Genomic DNA, 10384 nt, shown 5'->3' with positions numbered 1-10384 from the left:
TCCACGCCTTGAAAACATTTTTCAATAAAATCCACGCCTTGAAACAATATTTTTATTACATTCCACGCCTTGAAAACATTTTTCAATAAAATCCACGCCTTGAAAACATTTTTCAATAAAATCCACGCCTTGAAAACATTTTTCAATAAAATCCACGCCTTGAAACAATATTTTTATTACATTCCACGCCTTGAAACAATATTTTTATTACATTCCACGCCTTGAAAACATTTCTCAATAAAATCCACGCCTTGAAACAATATTTTTATTACATTCCACGCCTTGAAAACATTTTTCAATAAAATCCACTTCTTAAAGGACCCTGAAAATTATTCTTTTAAAAATCCAAAGCCTTAAATATAAAAATATTCTTTCAAAAATTTACGCCTCAATGTAGAGCTTTCTGTTCCCAATCAACCCATCCCAAATTACCTTTACAACAGTGCTATAATCATCGCCAACTCCCAAACGTCTAAATTTAACATGGAATGTTGTAATTGTATCGGCCAGTCTTTTTGGTTTATTCCAATCCAAAATGAGGAAAGTATCCTTTTTGGCAACCGTACGCAATTTGGTGGGTGGATCTGCCAATACGCCATAACCTTGAAATAGACAGCTGCTAAATTCCGACATAAAACGCAGGCACCTAAAAGAAAAGTACAATGAAAACGGAAAAGCAAACAATTAGAAATAAATTCCATCACAATTCCCTTCAATTAAATACTCACTTAAACAAATTGAAATCCAATGTCGACACCTTGCCCGAACACAGCGGGAAACATGCACTCGGTATACCCCGGGCTCTACAACATGGCGTATGATCAATATTATTGGCCAAACAACTGAATGTGATGTTCGACCATGGTGCACAAACCATAAAATCGGTCAGAGTTGCCAAATCAGTTTTTTGCGGATCACACATTTTATCCAAACACATTCGGTGGGTCATACCACGCAATTCACAACAACTACGGATGTCAGGCAAATCTGGCATCTCCATTTTAGTTTCGGGTTCCGCATCCTCCTCCTTGGACAGAGAACTTTTGTGCGTAAAGATGCGCAGTCGTTCGCTGGGCAAACTTGAACCAAATTCATTTTCGGCCGTCACCACAATTCCATACATTCTTTGCGGCTTTAAGTCTGATATCCGAATCGATGTTGTGTTGCCATTTACAGTGCGCATAATGACACTTTCATCCTTTTTCGTTAGACGCGTTTTAGCCACATCATCGTCACCATCGTCCTCTGCCGACGCCGCATCATCATCCTCATCAAAGGAATGCAATTACGTTACATTGATTTTGTATTCTTTCACCGTGTCGGGTAGCTTTTCAGGCGGTGACCAGCTAACCGTTACAGCTGTTTCACTAACCTCACTCACTGTCACTTCCAGTGGGGTGCTGGGTATCTGTTGGACACCCTGAAGTATGCACTACAGGCCGCTCAGTGTATGGTGGACACAGGACACTCGTTTACGCAGCATATCAGTGAATGGGGTGTACTCGCCGCGACACATGTCTTGACACAAATCAGGTATTTGATTCTCAACACAACAGGGTACATGATTACGACCATCGGCCATGCAGCGCACGATTCGTGGGAAATCCTTTTCGCATGCCTCCGGCTCAATACCGGTGGTGCGATCCAAAATTTTGTGGACATTACAAAAGCCCATACAGCTTTGGCTTACGTTGTCACGTTCACAGCATTCGATAAAGTCATGCGTCACCTGGGCTGGTATGGAGGCGGTGCGCCAAAATGAGCGATTGTCCGTTGAGTCCAGAGGTGGTGGTACTAGAAAAACATCACTGTTTTCGTCACCTAAATCCCGATTATTGTTGGTATTGTTTCTGTCTAAGGTTTTGTAGGTTGTCTTAAATGAAGCGTAACAAACACACAGAGAGTGGCAGGTGGTGGTGATGGAATGTCAAAAACGAGAACAAGACATGAAAAGCAAATGAAATAATTAAAATTAATTGTTTGGACATTTACAAGGGTAGGGTGAGTTTTAAAAATGTAGTTAGACAATTTTCAGCGTAGGAATTTAAACAAGAAATTTTGCAGGCTAAATAATACAAATACTCCTATAAATATTTACGCCTTGTTAGTTTCTGAGAAAAGGCTTAATGAACAGTTAACACATATTTTTATAAGAATCTGCTCCTTTATGGCTATTAAAAATATTTTTGAAGGCATCAACGTTTATTCTTATAAAATTCTCTAATTAATGCACGAAAATAATTTGTAGGATTTCACACCTTAAAATTATTCTTGTAAAAATCCACGCCTTAATGGTTATTTGAAGAATATTCTTATAGGAATGTACAACATAATGACACTTGAAAAATTATAAGAATCCACGCCTTAATGTTTACTTGAAAAATATTCTTACATGAATTAACGTCTTAATGTCCCTTAAAAAATATTCCCATAAAAATCCACGCCTAGTAAATGAAATAACATTATAAGAATCCACTCTTTCATGACCACTTGAAAATGTTTCTATTAGAATCCACACTTTAATTTCCACTTGAAAAATATTACTATAAGAATTCACGCTTTGAAAATATATTTTTATAAAAATTCACGCCTTAAAAAATATTATTATAAACGTCCGCGCCTAGAAAAAATAATTTTTATTAAAATTTACGCCCTGAAAAATATCTTTGTAAAAAAATACGCCTAGAACAAATATTTGTAGAAAAATTCGCGTCGTGAAACTTTTTTTTATAAAAAAGTAATGGTTTGAATTTTTTTTACAAACGTCCGGGCCTTGAAAATTTATTTTTAAACCAGTAAGGAAAGTAGTAAAGTCGGACGGGGCCGACTATATGATACCCTTCACCACTATGGGTATATTAAGCAGAACTATAACATAAAATTGGATGAAAAAAATGTGATATTTATCTAAATGTGAATCTACCTAGATCTATCCATAAAGTATGTCAATCGACTTCAAACAAATATAAATAGGTCATCCGTTGGGCTATGTCTGCACTTCTAGATAACGCAACTACGTAATTCTATGCTCAATTTTTTAAGTTGTGCAAAATTTGATGTCAATCTGACTAACATGAGGAGTTTGATGCCCAATTTACTAGAAATCGGGCGAAAATATATATGGAAGCTCTATCCAAATATTGAGCGATTTCAAACAAACTTGTCACAGGTTAGGTTATACAACTTTCAGAACGTTTTATTCCAATTGGTTCCTTAGTACGTCAATTACTTAAAATCAATCTATAATAAACGGGAGCTATATCTAAATCTGGACCGATTTTCACGAAACTTGGCAGACATCATTCTAGGCTCAATTAAGTACGTTATGCCAAATTTCGTGCAAATCGAAGGATATATAGGGACTTTGGTGCACCATTTACATGAAATCGGACGAAACTATATATGGGAGCTATATCTAAATCAGGACCTATTTTCACGAAACTTGGCAGACATCATTCTAGACTCAATTCAGTACGTTATGCCAAAATTCGTGCAAATCGGAAGATATTTAGCGACTTTGGTGGACCATTTACATCAAATCGGACGAAACTATATATGGGAGCTATATCTAAATCTGGACCGATTTTCTCCAAACTTGGCAGACATCCCTCTAGGCTTAATTCAGTACGTTATGCCAAATTTCGTGCAAATCAGAAGATATATAGGGACTTTGGGCACTATTTACATGAAATCGGACGAAACTATATATGGGAGCTATATCTAAATCTGGACCGATTTTCACGAAACTTGGCAGACATCATTCTAGACCTAAATGATTAGGCTGTACCAAATTTCGTGCAAATCGAAAGATATATAGGGACTTTGGGGCACCATTTACATGAAATCGGACGAAACTATATATGGGAGCTATATCTAAATCTGGACCGATTTTCTCCAAACTTGGCATACATCACTCAAGGCTTAATTCAGCACGTTATACCAAATTTCGTGCAAATCAAAAGATATATAGGGACTTTGGGGCACCATTTACATGAAATCGGACGAAACTATATATGGGAGCTATATCTAAATCTGGACCGATTTTCACGAAACTTGGCAGACATCATTCTAGACCTAATTGATTAGGCTGTACCAAATTTCGTGCAAATCGAAAGATATATAGGGACTTTGGGGCACCATTTACATGAAATCGGACGAAACTATATATGGGAGCTATATCTAAATCTGGACCGATTTTCTCCAAACTTGGCATACATCACTCTAGGCTTAATTCAGCACGTTATACCAAATTTCGTGCAAATCAAAAGATATATAGGGACTTTGGGGCACCATTTACATGAAATCGGACGAAACTATATATGGGAGCTATATCTAAATCTGGACCGATTTTCACGAAACTTGGCAGACATCATTCTAGACCTAAATGATTAGGCTGTACCAAATTTCGTGCAAATCGAAAGATATATAGGGACCGTTTACATTAAATCGGTTAAATATATATATGGGAGCTATATCTAAATCTGAACCGATTTTTCCCAATTTCAATAGGGTTCGTCCTTGGGCCGAATAAGTGACCTATGCCAAATTTCATCCAATTCGGATCATAAATGCGACCTGTACTTTGTTTACAATTTAACATGGACAGACAGACGGACAGACGGACAGACGGACAGACGGACGGACGGACGGACGGACATGCATAAATCGACTTAGAAAGTGATTCTATGCATATTCTCAAAAGGAACCATGGGTCTATCTCGATTATTTTTGCCTGTTACAAACATATGCACAAAGACATAATACCCTGTACCACAGTGTGGTGAAGGGTATAAAAACCACATTTTCGAGAAAATATTTTTTTACAAAAATCGACGCCTTCAAAAAAATTCTCGTCTAAGCATAATATTTTTATATAAATATCAACTCCTTGAAAACTTGATTTTTATAAAAATCTACACCTTCTGAGTCGATTTAAGCATGCCCGTCCGTCCGTTTGTCCGTCTGTTCGTGTTAAATTGTAAACAAAGTACAGGTCACACTTATAATCCGATTTGAATGAAATTTGGCACAGCTCATTTATTTGGTCCAAAAACGAACCCTATTGCACGAACCCGGTTCAGATTTAGATATAGATCCTATACATATTTTCGTCCGAATGGTGTACCAAAGTCCCTATATATATTTCGATTTGCACGAAATTTGGCATAGAGTACTGAATTGAGCCTGGAGTGATGTGTGCCAATTGTCGTGAAAATCGGTTCAGATTTAGAAACAGGTCCCATATATATTTTCGTCCGATTTAATGTAAATGGTGCACCAAAGTACCTCTACATCTTTTGATTTGCACTAAATTTTGCATAGCGTACTGAATTGCGCTGGAGTGATGTGTGCCAAGTATCGTGAAATCGGTTCAGATTTAGATACAGCCTAAGTTAATATATTCTAAGTTGAGACAAGTTTCGTTGAAATCGGTTCATATTTGGATATAGCTTCCCTATATATTTTCGTCCGATTGTAACAAATGAATGGCATGTATATGGATTGATCTAAATCGGTTCACATTTAGATAAGGATCACACATTTTAATTCATCCAATTTCATGATAATGGTCCGACGTGTGTTAGGATGCATCTGTTTAATATACCCATAGTGGTAAAGGGTATCATATAGTTGGCCCGTCCGACTTTACTACTTTTCTTACTGGTTTTTGTTTATATTTGTCTTTTTAAAAATTTACGTTTTGAAAAACTTTTTTTTAAATATCACCGCATATTTATATTAAATATATTTATACCCTTCACCACACTGTGGTACAGGGTATTATGTCTTTGTGCATATGTTTGTAACAGGAAAAAATAATCGAGATAGACCCATGGTTCCTTTTGAGAATATGCATAGAATCACTTTCTGAGTCGATTTATGCATGTCCGCCTGTCCGTCCATGTATTTTTGTTAACAAAGTACAGGTCGCATTTATGATCCGATTTGGATGAAATTTGGCACAGGTCACTTAATTGGCCCAAGGACGAACCCTATTGAAATTGGAGAAAATCGGTCCACGTTTAGGCATAGCTCCCATGTAAGGGTACCCCCTTTCGGTATTTTGACGTTCTTGAGCGCGTTTTTATACCCTTCACCACACTGTGGTACAGGGTATTATGTCTTTGTGCATATGTTTGTAACAGGCAAAAATAATCGAGATAGACCCATGGTTCCTTTTGAGAATATGCATAGAATCACTTTCTAAGTCGATTTATGCATGTCCGTCCGTCCGTCCGTCCGTCTGTCCGTCTGTCCGTCTGTCCGTCTGTCTGTCCATGTTAAATTGTAAACAAAGTACAGGTCGCATTTATGATCCGAATTGGATGAAATTTGGCATAGGTCACTTATTCGGCCCAAGGACGAACCCTATTGAAATTGGGAAAAATCGGTTCAGATTTAGATATAGCTCCCATATATATATTTAACCGATTTAATGTAAACGGTCCCTATATATCTTTCGATTTGCACGAAATTTGGTACAGCCTAATCATTTAGGTCTAGAATGATGTCTGCCAAGTTTCGTGAAAATCGGTCCAGATTTAGATATAGCTCCCATATATAGTTTCGTCCGATTTCATGTAAATGGTGCCCCAAAGTCCCTATATATCTTTTGATTTGCACGAAATTTGGTATAACGTGCTGAATTAAGCCTAGAGTGATGTATGCCAAGTTTGGAGAAAATCGGTCCAGATTTAGATATAGCTCCCATATATAGTTTCGTCCGATTTCATGTAAATGGTGCCCCAAAGTCCCTATATATCTTTCGATTTGCACGAAATTTGGTACAGCCTAATCATTTAGGTCTAGAATGATGTCTGCCAAGTTTCGTGAAAATCGGTCCAGATTTAGATATAGCTCCCATATATAGTTTCGTCCGATTTCATGTAAATGGTGCCCCAAAGTCCCTATATATCTTTTGATTTGCACGAAATTTGGTATAACGTGCTGAATTAAGCCTTGAGTGATGTATGCCAAGTTTGGAGAAAATCGGTCCAGATTTAGATATAGCTCCCATATATAGTTTCGTCCGATTTCATGTAAATGGTGCCCCAAAGTCCCTATATATCTTTCGATTTGCACGAAATTTGGTACAGCCTAATCATTTAGGTCTAGAATGATGTCTGCCAAGTTTCGTGAAAATCGGTCCAGATTTAGATATAGCTCCCATATATAGTTTCGTCCGATTTCATGTAAATAGTGCCCAAAGTCCCTATATATCTTCTGATTTGCACGAAATTTGGCATAACGTACTGAATTAAGCCTAGAGGGATGTCTGCCAAGTTTGGAGAAAATCGGTCCAGATTTAGATATAGCTCCCATATATAGTTTCGTCCGATTTGATGTAAATGGTCCACCAAAGTCGCTAAATATCTTCCGATTTGCACGAATTTTGGCATAACGTACTGAATTGAGTCTAGAATGATGTCTGCCAAGTTTCGTGAAAATAGGTCCTGATTTAGATATAGCTCCCATATATAGTTTCGTCCGATTTCATGTAAATGGTGCACCAAAGTCCCTATATATCCTTCGATTTGCACGAAATTTGGCATAACGTACTTAATTGAGCCTAGAATGATGTCTGCCAAGTTTCGTGAAAATCGGTCCAGATTTAGATATAGCTCCCTTTTATTATAGATTGATTTTAAGTAATTGACGTACTAAGGAACCAATTGGAATAAAACGTTCTGAAAGTTGTATAACCTAACCTGTGACAAGTTTGTTTGAAATCGCTCAATATTTGGATAGAGCTTCCATATATATTTTCGCCCGATTTCTAGTAAATTGGGCATCAAACTCCTCATGTTAGTCAGATTGACATCAAATTTTGCACAACTTAAAAAATTGAGCATAGAATTACGTAGTTGCGTTTTCTAGAAGTGCAGACATAGCCCAACGGATGACCTATTTATATTTGTTTGAAGTCGATTGACATACTTTATGGATAGATCTAGGTAGATTCACATTTAGATAAATATCACATTTTTTTCATCCAATTTTATGTTATAGTCCTGTTTAATATACCCATAGTGAAGTCGGCCCCGTCCGACTTTACTACTTTCCTTACTGGTTTTAACTAAATTCGCTGAGATTTGGTACTTAGAGTTCTTATTGGGTAGCAAATCTCCCTACCAAAAATTATAAATAAAGGTCCATTTTTTCGGATAGCCCCCATTTAAGATTACCCCCAATTTTCGGTATTTTGGGGGTTTTGATCGCATTTTTCCACCGAATTCGCTGAAATTTGGCACTTTGTGTTCCAATTAGGTAGCAAATCTCCCTATTAAAAATTATAAATAAAGGTCAATTTTTTCGGATAGCTTCCTTATAATAGTACCCCCAATTTTCGGTATTTTGGGGGTTTTGGTAGCATTTTTCTACCGAATTCGCTGAAATTCGGTACTTTGAGTTCTTATTGGGTAGCAAATCTCTCTACCAAAAATTATAAATAAAGGTCCTTTTTTCGGAGAGCCCTATATAGGGGTACCCCCAATTTTCGGTATTTTCGGGTTCTTGGGCTTGTTTTATAATTTAATTCTCTGAAATTTTGTACATTGGGTTCTTATTAAGTACCAAATTACTCCACTAAAAATTATAAATATAGGTCAAATTTTTCTGGTAGCCCCCATATAACGGAACCCCCAATTTCCAGTATATTTAGTTGTGATCGTATTTTTCGACCGAATTGGCTGTAATTTAGTACGTCGTGTTCTTATTAGGTAGCACATCTCTCCACTATAAATTATAAATATGGGTCAATTTTTTCTGGTAGCCCCCATATAAGGGTACCCCCCACTTTTCAGTATTTTGAGGTTCTTGAACCAAATTCTTTTTATACCCTTTACCACACTGTGCCTATGTTTGTAACAGGCAAAATGAAAGGAGACAGACACATGGTTCCTTTTGAGAATATGCATAGAATCACTTTTTGAGTCGATTTAAGCACGAAATTTGGCACAGCGTAACAAATTAGGTCTAGAATGATGTGTGTTAAGTTTCCTGAAAATCGGCTCAGATTTATATATAACTCCTATATATATTTTCGTCCGATTTAATGTAAATGGTGCACCAAACTCCCTATATATCTTTCGATTTGCACGAAATTTGGCACAGCGTAATGAAGTATCTCTAGAATGATGTGTGTTAAGTTTCGTAAAAATCGGTTCAGATTTAGATATAGCTCCCATATATATTTTCATCCGATTTAAGGTAAATTGTGTACCAAAATCCCTATATATATTTCGATTTGCACGAAATTTGGCACAGAGTAATGAATTGGGTCTAGAATGATGTGTGTTAAGTTTCCAGAAAATCGGTTCAGATTTAGATATAGCTCCTATATATACTTTCGTCCGATTTAAAGTAAATGGTGTACCAAAGTCCCTTAATATCTTTCGGTTTGCACTAAATTTGGCACAGTGTAGTGAATTAGGTCTAGAATGATGTGTGCTAAGTTTCCTGAAATTGTTTAAATCGGTTCATATTTAGATATAGCTTTTATATCTGACCAAATGAACAATTTAGTATCGGTTGCAGAATGATGTGCTTATGGTTCCAATTTCATTTTACTGGTCCTTTAAAAATTCGACGTCTGTTAGGATTCATCTGTTGAATATACCCAAAGTGGTGAAGGGTATCATATAGTCGGCCCCGTCCGACTTTACTACTTTCCTTACTGAAAATAACAAAAAAAAAAAAAAAAAATAAAATAAAAAACATAATCATAAAACTAAAAGTACACATTGCTCGATCGCGACAAGTCACCTTCATCGTGTAATACACTAACACGCGGATCACTTGTCACCCGGACACTGCCCGCGGTTAGAATTTCACCTTTCTTCCATATTACAGTATTATTAAGACGATTCGCTGAGTCGACACAGGTTAGCAGGGCGTCTTTGCCTGCCACAATATAAGCAGGACCGCCAGTTGCTGTAATAAACAAAAACAACAATGAATCATTGTCGAGAGTTTTTATGTAGAGCTTTTTGTGTCTGTGTGTTTTCGATGTAATCCATTTATTCACTTACCAATGGGTTCTAAGGATTTAACGGTTGACAGCAAACATTTTGATGTTGTCAATACCAACAACAATTTTACATTATGACATCCGTCACAGGCTACTATATGGATAGCATTATCAGCATAAGTGCGGAGAGTCTGTAAGAGAATGAGAATGAGAAAGAGAAAAAACAAAAAATATATGGTTATTATTTTATTAATAAGGTCATTAATGTAATTATATAACAAATGAAAGTACAACAGAACCAGATGTCAGTCATCATACAGTCGAACATCTTTATGACGAATTGCCCCATATCAAATGTGACTCCCTGTTATGTTATTTACAGTATAATCTCTATATTACGAGTATTTTCTAGTT

The 10384-nt window shown here is 36.6% G+C and overlaps 1 pseudogene; it reads right to left on the bottom strand.

Moving 5' to 3' along the window:
- Nucleotides 1-388: 388 nt before the first annotated feature.
- On the bottom strand, nt 389-10161 carry LOC133337497 (Ig-like and fibronectin type-III domain-containing protein 2; annotated as a pseudogene).
- Between the last annotated feature and the right edge of the window lie 223 nt (nt 10162-10384).

Source organism: Musca vetustissima, unplaced genomic scaffold, assembly GCF_032173495.1.
Source record: "Musca vetustissima isolate MV318-11 ecotype Yass unplaced genomic scaffold, APGP_CSIRO_Mvet_v1 utg543512, whole genome shotgun sequence".
Taxonomy (NCBI): domain Eukaryota; kingdom Metazoa; phylum Arthropoda; class Insecta; order Diptera; family Muscidae; genus Musca; species Musca vetustissima.
This window is presented reverse-complemented; position numbering and strand designations above follow the sequence as displayed.